Genomic DNA, 12,968 nt, shown 5'->3' with positions numbered 1-12,968 from the left:
CAAACTACCCATTTAAGAAATGAGCAAGAGATTTGAACAGACACTTCTCCAAAGAAGAAATACATATGGCTAAAAAGCACATGAAAAGATGCTCAATATCACTAACTATTAGGGAAATGCAAATCAAAACTACAATGAGATACCATGTTACTCCCATTAGATTGGTGGCTATTAAAAAACAGAAGACTAAAAGTGTTGAAGAGGATGTGGAAGAATGGGAACACTTATTTACTGCTGGTAGGAATGCAGAAGGATCCAGTCATTCTGTTGACAGCTTGGCAGTTTTCCAAAAGACTAGCTATAGATTTTCCATATGACCCAGCAATTCCACTGCTGGGTATATAATCAGAAGAACTGAAAGTAAGGACACAAACCAATATATGCACACCAATGTTCATAGTGGAATTATTCACTATTGCCAAATGTTGGAATCAACCCAAATGCCCATCAACAGATGAATGGATAAACAAAATGTGGTATATATATACAATGGAATACTACTCAGGTATAAGAAGGAATACAATACAAACACATGGGATAACATGGATGAATCTTGAGGACCTTATTTTTTTTATTTTTAAAATTTATTTTATTTTATTTTTTTAAATGTTACATTAAAAAAATATGAGGTCCCCGTATACGCCCCACCCCCCTCACCCTTCTCCTGCCCCCATAAAAACAACCTCCTCCATCATCATGAGACATTCATTGCATTTGGTGAATACATCTCTGAGCACCACTGCACCTCATGGTCAATGGTCCACACCATAGCCCATACTCTCCCACAGTCCACCCTGTGGGCCATGGGAGGACATACAACGTCCAGTAACTGTCCCTGCAGCACCACCCAGGACAACTCCAACCCCCAAAAATGCCTCCACATCACATCTCTCCCTTCCACTCCCTACCCCCAGTAGACGTTACGTTGAGTGAAGCAAGCCAGGCATTTAAGGACAAATACTACATGACCTCTCTGATATGAAAGAAGCAACCAAGCTGCCTCAGAGAGCTAGAAACTGGATGACAGGCTTATAGGAAATTTGGGGGGAGAGGAAGGTTGTGAGCTCATGCCTACATGGGTGAAATCTATGATAAAGTGGAGGTAAGTAGTTGTACAGGGGAGGGATAAGACGGGGCATAGGGATACTATTGGGTTGGACTTTGTAGGCTTGAGAGGGGCTAGGGTTGGGAGGATGGGTCCGGTGGCCCAAGAAATCAAGGGGAGGGTTCGAGGGAACAGATGAACAAGGGAGATTGTTGGGTATGTGTTTGAAACTATAATGTTCAGAAACCTTTTTGGAAAATATCATAAGGAATGGTTACCTGTTTAAAGTGCTTAAGGGGATCATCTGGTACAGGGGCAGGCTTCTAGGGAGTGTGTGAGTGCTCCTCTTGTCATGATGTATTATATCATTGGGTGTAAACCCATACAATGAGTGGGAAGGTGTACACCAATCCTGGGGAGGGCTGATGTTCTCAAACATAGGGAATTGTGTTTCTTGAGAGAATTGGTGGCTCCCAGTGGAGGAGGCCAGTCTAGTGTGTCAAACCCTCAGAACTGCTGCCAAGAATCTGTGAATCTGTTCCTTCAAGCAGTGGAGCTTGGTTGTCACTGTGGGCTCTAAGGGGAAGGGAAGAGAGGAATAGAACAGATGGAAGCAGAGTAACTGGGGAGCAATGGAATTGTTCCACAAGATCATGAATGATGGGTACAGGACATGTTAAATTTCTCCAATAATGTGTAAAAGTCTATAGGCTAAAATGTAAACCATAATGTAACTAAAAATTTAGAAAATTGTACAGTCTAAGAAATAAACCCATAGTAGTATAAACCAAAATGGAACCATGTTTGGTACCTATGTATCAATCCAATATCTGTACATCAGCTGCAGCAGATATAACTTGAACATGTAAAAAGATCATTCCTGGGGAAGGGGGAAAAGGGTTTGATGTTGGATATATGGGAGTCCCCTATATTGTATATGTGATTTTACTGTGATCTAAAACTCTTTTGATGACAAAATTAAAAAGAATGTAGACACTGAGGAAGGAATGAAAGAAATTGCCTTGCCACTGTACATACAGGGCAACATCTATTATAGTGATGAAAGGCAAAACTTCAAAAACAAAGTTTTATGATATTTTTCATTTTTTAATACCTTAATTTATTTTTTACTTTATTTTAGTTTTTCCAAATTAGTTTGTATTCTATTTCTAATCTTTAAACCTATCATTACTATTAAATTTTCCTACTAATTGAATTTGACAATATATTAGGCTTCATTTTTGAAGAAGTTTTGGACCATGGAGGGTTTCAAATATGGCAGGGGAGGAACACTGGTGTGGGGTGTTATTGATAGGGGACACATTGTTGTGAGGGAGTTCTCCAGGGCATATATATAGGGTATATAAAAATGTTCAGATATTCATTGGGTATTTTCATAGTAGTTAGAATTACAAATGACAACTCAGGGAGTACTGAGTTCCTAACCAGGGGAGCTCTGTCACATTCCCCAATGGAACAGCGTCAATCCCCCAAGTGCAAGGGCAAAGACCAGTGAAGAAGTGTACTCCAATGATGAGCCCTTGGTACTGATGACTATGCTTAGGAATCTGCATGCCTGAAATTTCAACTAGGCCTCGAGCTGCAGGGTGCCTAAGAGTTACTTTCTGAGAGCCTCCATGTTGCTCAAATGAGTTGGCCACTCTCTAAGCCAAATTCAGCATGTAAATGCATCACCTCCCCATCCCAGCTTGGGACATGGCTCCCAGGGATGAGCCTCCCTGGCACTGAGGGATTACTACCAATCACTAACTGGTGAGGCAACTAGAAAAAGACCTTGAATAAGAGGGGGAAATGATAAAGACAAATGAGTTTATATGGCTAGGAGTCTTCAAAAAAGAGTCGGGTGGTCATCAGTGGGCTCATGCTTATGCACATCTCAGCAGGATCCCAAAGACAACCAAAGTAGGTATAACCCCAGGTACTGGTGTTTCTGAAGGCTATGGAGACACACAGGTTTTATGGTCATGGCAGATGGCTCCGGAGCTCAGTGCCTTGTCAGTGGGCCATAGTTGGTAATTTGTGTTCTTGAATGTGATGGAGTTGGACTCAGATGTGACCTTTCTACACATGCCTCTTCTGTCACTTTTACTGGACCTGTAGTTGGCGCTGGGGTTGGTGCATACTCAGGAGACTTGAATCTCGGCCATGTGTCAGCTGGGTCAAGAGCCTTAGCAGAGTTGCAACTCCTACTCTCTGGTTCATTGGACTTACCAGGTCAGCTAACAGGTAGGTGAAGATGGTCAACCACCACACCAGGGAACTGAGAGTGCATACAACTGCAAACAGGAGAACCCCATCCATCAACCATATGTGATCTAAGCCCTCTCTTGATTTAGAGGTGGAGTGGACATCACCATCCACATGGTCCACAGGATGGAGAAATAAAATATGGATTAGAGTGGACTTATTGGTATTCTATAGAACTGTTGACTAGCAATGGAAGAAACTGTAGCATTGATCTGAAGAAAGTGGCCACAGTAGCTGCTGAGGGCAGGCAGAGGGAAGAAGAGATGTGATGTGGGGGCATTTTTGCCTAAATGATTTTGCCCTAAATGATATTGTAGGGACAGATGCTGGACATTATATTTCCTGCCATAACCCACTGAATGGACTGATGGAGAGTGTAAACTACAATGTAAACTATAATCCATGCAGTGCAGCAGTGTTCCAAATTGTATTCACCAAATGCAATGAATGTGCCACAATGATGAAAGAGGTTGTTGATGTGGGAGGGGTGGGGTGGGGTGGGGTATCAGGTATAAATGAACCTTTTTTATTTTTTATTGTAACATTTTTTGTGATCTATGTATCTTTTTTAAAAAGGAAATTAAATATAAAAACTTAAAAAAAGTTTAAAAACATGCAAGGTGTTAGAGGTAGTGTGAGTTATGAGATCCCTGTATGATGTTATATATGTTTGTTTGTAAGTTCACAACTATTACTATACACTTACTGTTTATGTATGTTTATGTATGAGTGATATACTTCAATACATTTTTAAAAATTTAAGTAAAATAAAATGTGACTAAAACTTAAAACAACGTCAAAATAACTTTCTATTTAAAGTCTTCCACAGTTTGCACAAATGTAGGGTGGCACCGTGTGGGAGCGCGGCGTCAGCAAGGGTCAGCTCGTCTCCAGGCGCTGGTGCGAGTCGGACCCGGGTGGTGGGAACGGGTGTTAAGGCCCTCCGCTTGGGGTTCGGGCGTACTGCCCGCCCCTCTGCCCAGCTGCACCCGCTTCCCCCTCGGTGGCCTAACCCCGCCTCTCCCCCGAGGGCCACCGCCGCGCCATGACAGCCCCGCCTCGCTGTCGCCGAGAACCCTGGCTACCCTGTCTTCTGCCCGCAACCAGTGATGCACCCCTGCATGAACCTATCAGCCGTCTGCCGCCTCCCGGACATGCCCCCTGCCCCTCCCCCGTCTTCGCCCTATATTAACCGCTGTACTTCCTGAATAAATCAGACTTGCGCACAGATCCTGGTCTCCTCGGTAGTCTTCTTCCTACCGCGCGTCCTCCGCACCTTGCCGGCCCCGGAGTGCCTTCTCGGAAGGCCCCTCCGTGTGTTGCAGCCCTCCGCCCGAGCCCACACCGCTCCTGCAGCGGCCCTCCGGGCGAGCCCACACTACGACACACAAATATTATGAGTTTTCAGTCTTGTAATATATTTTTAATTGCAGGGTTACAAAAGTTGCTAGCATTTCTTTTAAATAGAGCTGTCTGGTTCAACTTTACTAAACTTTAACAGCATCAGTTTTATTAATGTGGTGATCCAGATCTAATTATAATTAACGTGGAAACAGAACAGAGAACATTAAAGTTGGTAAGTATTTCTACTTGTCCAGCAGCTAAACTAATCCTATCAGCCACTATTAGCCCACAGTCACACCATCCAGGTAGCAGGGGAATTGCAGAGTTATTGCCAGAATATTTTCCCTATCTTAGTTAACTGCTACTCCCATGAGTGTTTTTGGGGCATCCCCATACTCACACAGAGTTCCACAACAGTCAAGCAAGTGGGCGAGCCCATATTCTCTTGGCAGTCCCCACTTGTCCAGAAGGTCTGTTACCCCTCCCCACATAGATGTTACAAGTCAACCTGGGATTCCCTCCATGGATTCTCTTTTCCCTAAGCTCATAGTTGCTACTGCCAGTGGTTCTTTGGTCTCCTGGCTCATGACTTGCCAATTGTTACAACCCAATTCCCAAAGGGCATGAGTTGGTGTGGCCACAAGACCAAAGAACACACCTGGCATTCAGTCAGGCATAAGCTTTATTGGGGCTTACCCACACAAGAGAATCTTCGATGGTGGCTGGTAAAAAAATGAATTAATTTAGTGTTCCACAAGGAGACAGGAAAAATGAAGGGTGATATAAGTGGTCTCAGAACAGGGACATTCCAAAGGGGTGATAACAATGAAATTCTAGGGTATGAGAGTAGAATTCCTGCTAGGGTCACATGAAGCATACACATGGTGTGTCATGATGTTTTCACTAGCTTGTAGGAAGGACTTTTACCAAGCTTACTGCTTTGGGAAGATTAGAGTTTACAATAACATCTACACATTCTTTTCCCTCTGGGGAGAGTTGTTAACTTTTAACTTATGCCTAGGTCATGCAGGTGGCTGTATGTTGAGGACTTAGTGGGGGCCTGGGCCCTGGACCCCCACAAATCACAACAGCCTTTTTTACAGAAATGGAAAAACCAATTATAAAATTTATTGGGAAGGTTAAGGGACCATAAATAACCAAAAATATCTTTTAAAAAATTTGGAGGATGCTTACCACTGACTTTAAAGCATATTACTCACCTACAAAGGTAAAAAAACAAAACAAACAAAAAAACAGCATGGTACTGGCATAAAGATGGACAGATTGGCTAATGGAACCTAATTGAGAATTGAGAAAAAGACCCTTGTATCTATGGTCAATTGATTTTTGACAAGGTTTTCAAGCCCCCCAACCTGGGCCAGAACAGTCTGTTCAATAAATGGTGATGGGAGAACTGGATAGCCATATCCAAAAGAAAGAAAGAGGAATACTATCTCACACCTTATACAAAAATTAACTCAAAATGGATCAAGGACCTAAATATATGGGTGAAAATCATAAATCTAGAAGAAAAGGTAGGAAAATATCTTTGAGGTCTTGTAGATGTTCTTGTAGATGGTAGCTTCTTAAACCTTATGCCCAAAGTATGAGCAACAAAAGAAAAAAAACAGATAAATAGGACCTCTTCAAAATTAAACACATTTGCACCTCAAAGGACTTAGTCAAAAGAGTGAAAAGGCAGCAAACTCAATGGGAGAAAATATTTGGCAATCACATATCTGATAATGGTTTAATATCCATGATATATAAAGAGATCATACAATTCAACAATAAAGAAGCAAACTATACAAATAATGGGCAGAAGACTTGAAAGATAATTGTCCAAAGAAGAAAGACAAATGGTGGAAAAGCACATGGAAAAGGAAGCGGATGTGGCTCGAGCAGTTGGGTGCCCACCTACCACAAGGGAGGTCCCGGGTTCAATACCTGGTACCTCCTAAGAAGATGAGATGCAGAGAGCACACAACGAACAGACACAGAGAGCAGACAGTGAGCTCAAACAATGGGGGCAAGGGGAAATAATAAATCTTAAAAAAAAAAGACATGAAAAAATGTTCAATAGCACTAGCTATTAGGGAAATGCAAATCAGAACTACAATGAGATATCATTTCACACCTATTAAAATGGCCACTATTAAAAAGTTGGGAAACAGCATGGGAGATGATGTGGAGAGATAGGAGCATTTATTCACTGTTGGTCAAAAGGTAGAATGGCGAAGCCTCTGTGGGGAACTATTTGGCAGATCCTACAGATATCGAATATATACCTGCCATGAGACCCAACAATACCATTACTAGGAATATACTAGAACTGAGAGCAGTGGCATGAACAGACATCTGCACACTGATGTTCATAGCAGCATTATTCATGGTTACCAGAAGACAGAACCTGCACAGGTGTTCATAAACCAAAGAATGGATAAACAAATTGTGATATATATACACAATGGGATATTATGCAGTTGTAAGAAGAAATGAAGTGTGAAGCATATGACAACGTGGATGAACCTGAAGAACATTATGTTGAGTGAAGTAAGCGAAACACGAAAGGATAAATACTGTATGATTGCACTATTATGAACTAAATATATTGTGAATAATCATGGAGTTAATAATTATTATAGGATATAGATCACCAGAAAATAGAATATGGGTAAAGAATATAAAGCTGAGGGTTAATCTGTGTAGAACTGATAAAAAGTTTGATTGTAAATATTTGGAAATGAATAGAAATGGTGAAAGCACATCACAGTGTTTGTAACTGGCAGAGATATTATATGGTTACGATAGTGGTTGAAAGGGAAAGTCTAAGAACATGTATATTACTAGAAGGAAAGCTAAAAAATGTAACATGGGACTGTATACCATAGTAAAAACTCATGAAAATACAAATATGGGTGATATTACATATATAAGACTTTTTTATAAAATATAAATACAAATAAAGTGGAAAGTTAGAAACAGAATCACAGCTATGTGTAGCAGGGGAAGCATAGAGAAATTGAGAGGTGATGAGTTTCTTTTTTTTATTATTACTATGATTATTGGAATAATGAAAATGCTCTAAGTGTGATCTAAGTGAATCACAACTTTATAATTACAGTGAGTACCACTGAGTATACACTTTGGATGGATTTATGCTTTATAAATATATATCAATAAAATTTATTTGTTCAAAAAAACCTCTAGGGATTATATATGAAATTTTTAGGTTGTAATGACTGTGACCTGTGATTTCACAGCTAATGCTAAATTGTCCAGTGTGTCCAGAAATGTGCCAACTCATAATTCTCACACCAGTGTGTTCCTTTCATGCTTACTGGCTACATTGTTCTATCTATTCAGTAGTTTCTGGTATCTGAGAATTTTAAATCTTTGTCAATCTAGTCATTTTAATTGATTTCTCGCTATGGTTTTCATCTGTACTTTACTGATTGCTTAAGAGTTCAGATAACTTCTTTTAAGTGATGATTTTTCTTATTTGCTCACCTATGGCACTCCTCTTCAGGAATTTGCTCATTTTTTCCCTTGGGGATTTTGCATTTTCTTATTGGCATTTTAGAGTTTGCAAATATCGCTTCCCAGTTTATGATGTTATATCACTTTCATTGTAAAATATTTTAATAAACAGAATTCTCTATTTGAATGTAAAAAAACTTATGAGATGCAGGGAAGGCAGAGCTGAGAGGGATATTTATAGGCCTAAATTCCTATATTAAAAAAGAATTAAGAGCTAAATCAAAGACCTAACTGAACACCTAGAGAATCTAGAAAAAGAACAGCAATCCCAAGAAAGCAGAAGGAAAGAAATAAAAAAGATTAGCACAGAAATAAATGAAATTGAGAGCAACAAAAACAAACGATAAAGAGAATCAAGAAAACCAAAAGCCAGCTCTTTGAGAAGATCAGTAAAATTGACAAAACCCTTAGCTAGACTAACAAATCAAAAAAGAGGGAAATGCAAATAAAATCAGGAATACAAGGGAGGACATTACTCCTGACCTCACAGAATAAACAGTACCATAAGAGGATATTATGAAAAACTGTATGCAACAAATTAGACAACCTAGATGAAATGGACAATATCGTAGACATGCACAAACAACCTATATTAGCGCTAGACAAATATAAGACTTCAACAAACCAGTCACAAGTAAAGAGATTGAATCAGTCATCAAAAATCTCCCAGGACCATATGGCTCCAGGGGTGAATTCTACCAAACATTTTGAGAAGAATTAACAATCCTGCTTAAACTGTTCCAAATAATTGAAAAGGAGGGAAAATTACTCCATTTATTTTATGAAGCCTCTATTACCTTAATATCAAAACAAGTTAAAGATACTACATGAATAGAAAACTATGACCAATCTCTCAAATAAATATAGATGCAAAAATTATCAGCAAAATACTTGTAAACTGAATCCAACAACATATAAAAAGAACTACACACCAGATTAAGTGGATTTTAGTCCTGGCATGCAAAGGCGTTTCAACACAAGAAAATCAATTAACATAATACACCACATTAGCAAATTGAAGGAAAAAAATCCTCATGATCATCTGGATTGATATAGCACCCTTTCTTGATAAAATATTCCAAAAGATAGAAATGGAAGGAAAATTTGTTAACCTGAAACAGGGCACATATCAAAAACCCACAGCCAACATTGTAATCAATGGGAAAAGGTTGAAAGATTTCCCTTTATCAGGAACCAGACAAGGATGACCTCTGTTGCCACTGTTATTCAACATTATGTTAGAACTTCTAGCTAGGGCAATTAGGCAAGAAAAAGAAATAAAAGGCATCCAAATTGGAAAAGAAAACATAAAACTCTCACTATTTGAAGACAACATAATCTTATATTTAGAAATTTCCAAAGTGTCTATGACAAAGCTAGTTGAACTAATAAATGAATTCAGTAAAGTGGAAGGATACAACATGACATGCAAAAATTAGTAGTGTTTTTATACACCAGTAGTGAACAATCTAAGGAGAAAATCAAGAAAAAAATTCTGCTTACAATAACAAAGGAATCAAATATCTAGAAATAATTTTAACCAGGGGTGTAAAGACATGTACCCAAAAAACTACAAAACAGTGCTAAAAAATCAAAGAAGACCTACAAAAATGGAAGGATATTACATGTTTATGGATTATAAGACTAAATACATTAAGATGTAAATTCTACCTAAATTGATTTATATATTCTATGCAATCCAAATCAAAACTCCAACAGTTTTCTTTAGAGAAATAAAAAAAGTCAATTATCAAATTTATTTGGAATGAAAGTGGCCCCAGTTAGCCAAAAAAATCCTAAAAATGAAGAACAAAGCCAGAGAACTCACATCTCCTGACATTAAAGCATATAACAAAGTTACCATAGGCAAAACAGCATGCTAATGGCATAAAAATAGACACATTAATAGAACATAATTGATTGTTTAAAATAAACTCCCACATCTATGGGCACTGGATTTTTGACAAGTCTATCAAACCAAATTTCCTGGAGCAGACAGTCTCTTAAACAAATTGTGCTGGGAGAAATGGATATCCATAACCAAATTACTGAAAGAGGACCCTTATTTCACTCCCTACACAAGAATCAAATCAAAATGGATCAAAGACCTAAACACAAATCCAGGTGCATAATAATCCTAGAAGATAATGTAGGAAAACAGCTTCAAGATTTGGTGGTAGATGTGGGTTCTTTGATGTCACACCCAAAGCACAAAGAATGAAAGAAAAAATAGATGACATGTCCTCTTGCTGACCAACTTTACTTAAATGCCAGGCTTTGTCCCAATTCCTTCATTTCCCACAGGAATCCTTGCCACTAGTCTGTTATGGAAGGCACACTGTTATTGAAGGTTTAGGGAAATGATAGGAGATGATGCTAAAATACATGAAACAATTAAATATTGACTATTAAACATCACTATTCTAAACCCTATTAGTCACTTCCCACCCAAAATATATCACTGGCTGGTACCCTCCCTAGGGACTCCTAATTCTCCTTAGATTGATAGGAGATGATGTTATAATACAGGAAACAACTAAGCATTGAATACTAAACATCACTATTTGGGTTGGATCAGTTGGTGGAGACCTACAGCGTGAGTGGGAAGGTGTTGAACTCTCATCCTAAGGAGTCCTGCTCTGTTCTTAAATAGAGGGGGCGGGACTTCCTCAAGAGCATAGGCAGTGCCTAATAAAGGATGAACAGGCCAGTATGTCAAACCCTCAATGTTTTTGGAAGTAACTATGAATCTTGTTCTTCAAGGAGTGAAGCTTGGTGGTTGCTGTGGGTCCTGAGGGGTGGGGGAGGGAGGAATAGAATAGATGGGGCATTTGGGGGTGATGGAATTGTACTACATGATCTTGCAACGATGGATATAGGCCATGTTAAATTTAATCAAAATTTATAAAAGCATATAGTTTAAAATGTAAATCACAATGTAAATCATTGACCATGGTTAGTAACAATGATTCAATGTTTGTACATAAATTGTAACAAATGTACCATTCACATGTAAAATATTTTTAATAGAGAAAAGGGGAAAAGAGGGATGGTGTTGGGTATATGGGAATCCCCTGTATTCTGTACATCACTTTTCCGTAATCTAAAGCTGCTTTGAAGACAGAACAAAAAATAAGGCACTGGGAAAATAAACAGAAGAAAATGTCACTGTACATACAAAACAACAGATCTTACAGTTATGAAAAACATAATGTCAAAAAATTTTTAAATATTTTCTCATTTTTTATTATTCCAATTTTTAAAAATGTTAAAGTACTTTATTGCTTAATTTTAAAACAATCATTTTTATTTCATTTTCTTATGAATTGTATTTGGTTATTTTGTTGGCTTCATTTTTGAAGAAGTTTTGCATCACCGAAAGGTTACAACTGTGACAGGGGAGGATCATTGGTGCAGGGTGTCAGTGATGGGGGATGTATGGGAGGAGGTTCACCTGAGGCATACCTATAAGGTGTAAAAACAGGTTCAAGTGTTCATGGGGCATTGTCATAATGGGTGGAGATTCATACAATAACCAAAAGAATATTGAATTCCAATCCTGGGGAACTCTGCCACATTCTCTAATGGAACAGCAAGAATTCCCCCAAGTACAGGGGCAGTGACTAGTGAAGGATGATGGCCCATTGATGGGCCCTTGATATTGATGACTGTATTTATGAACCTTTACTTTTGAAATTGAAACTTAGCCTAGTATTACAAAGTCCCTAAGAGTTACCTCTCATAGGGAGGTTTTTCCAAAGGTTGCAATTATGCACGACTCAGCAGGATCTCATTGACTACCAAAGTAAATATTACCTCAAATAGCAGGGCTCCTGAGGGCTCTGGAGATATGCAAATACAATAGGCAAGGCAGACAGCTCAAGAGTTTTGCGCCCTACCAGTGGGCTCTACTTTGAAATTTATGCTTCCAGTGAGACAGAAATGGATTCAGCTGTGGTTTCCATACACATGACTCTTTTGTCCCTTGTATTTGAACCTATAGTTTAGAACTAGAGTTGATAGGTGTATGTCCAAGAGACTTAAATCTTTGGCTTGTCCATGTGCCAGCTAGGCCCTGAATCTCAGCAGAGTTGTAACACCTACTCTCCAGTTCATTGGACTCACCCAGGACAACTAGCAAGGAGATGATGTTGAACAATGACCATCCCAAGGAACAGAGAAAGTCTGCAACTGCAAGCAAGATAGTTTCATCCATCTGCCCCATGGGAGCTAAGCCCCCTCTCAAATGGAGGTGGAGTGGGCATCACCATCCCAGAATCCTCAGGACTGGGGAATGAACAAAGGACTAGGGTAGACTTACTGGTGTTCTACTATAGACTTACTGTGATTCTAGCAATGGAAGAAATTATATCATCGATGTGGAGGCAGTAACCACTGGAAGTTTTGAGGGGAAGAAGAGGAAAAACAGGCCTAATATGGGGGCATTTTGGGGACTTGGGAGTTGTTCTGAATTACATTGCAATGACAGATACAGGCCATTATGTATCTTGTCATAACTTAAAAAATTGTGCAGGAGAGAATGTAAACTACAATGTAATCTATAACCCATGCTTAGTAGCAATGATCCAAAATGTGTTCATCAGTTGTAGCACACTGATGAAGGATGTTGTTAATGTGGGAAAATATAGGAGGGGTAGGGAGTGGGGCATATGGGAATCCTGTATATTTTTTATGTAACATTTATGTAATCTAAATATCTTCTTAAAAAATTCAAAAAGTATATTAAAAAAATCACTATTCTAAAACCTAA

This window comes from Dasypus novemcinctus, chromosome 18 (genome assembly GCF_030445035.2).
Source record: "Dasypus novemcinctus isolate mDasNov1 chromosome 18, mDasNov1.1.hap2, whole genome shotgun sequence".
NCBI classification, from domain to species: Eukaryota; Metazoa; Chordata; class Mammalia; order Cingulata; family Dasypodidae; genus Dasypus; species Dasypus novemcinctus.
Note: the sequence above shows the minus strand (reverse complement) of the source record.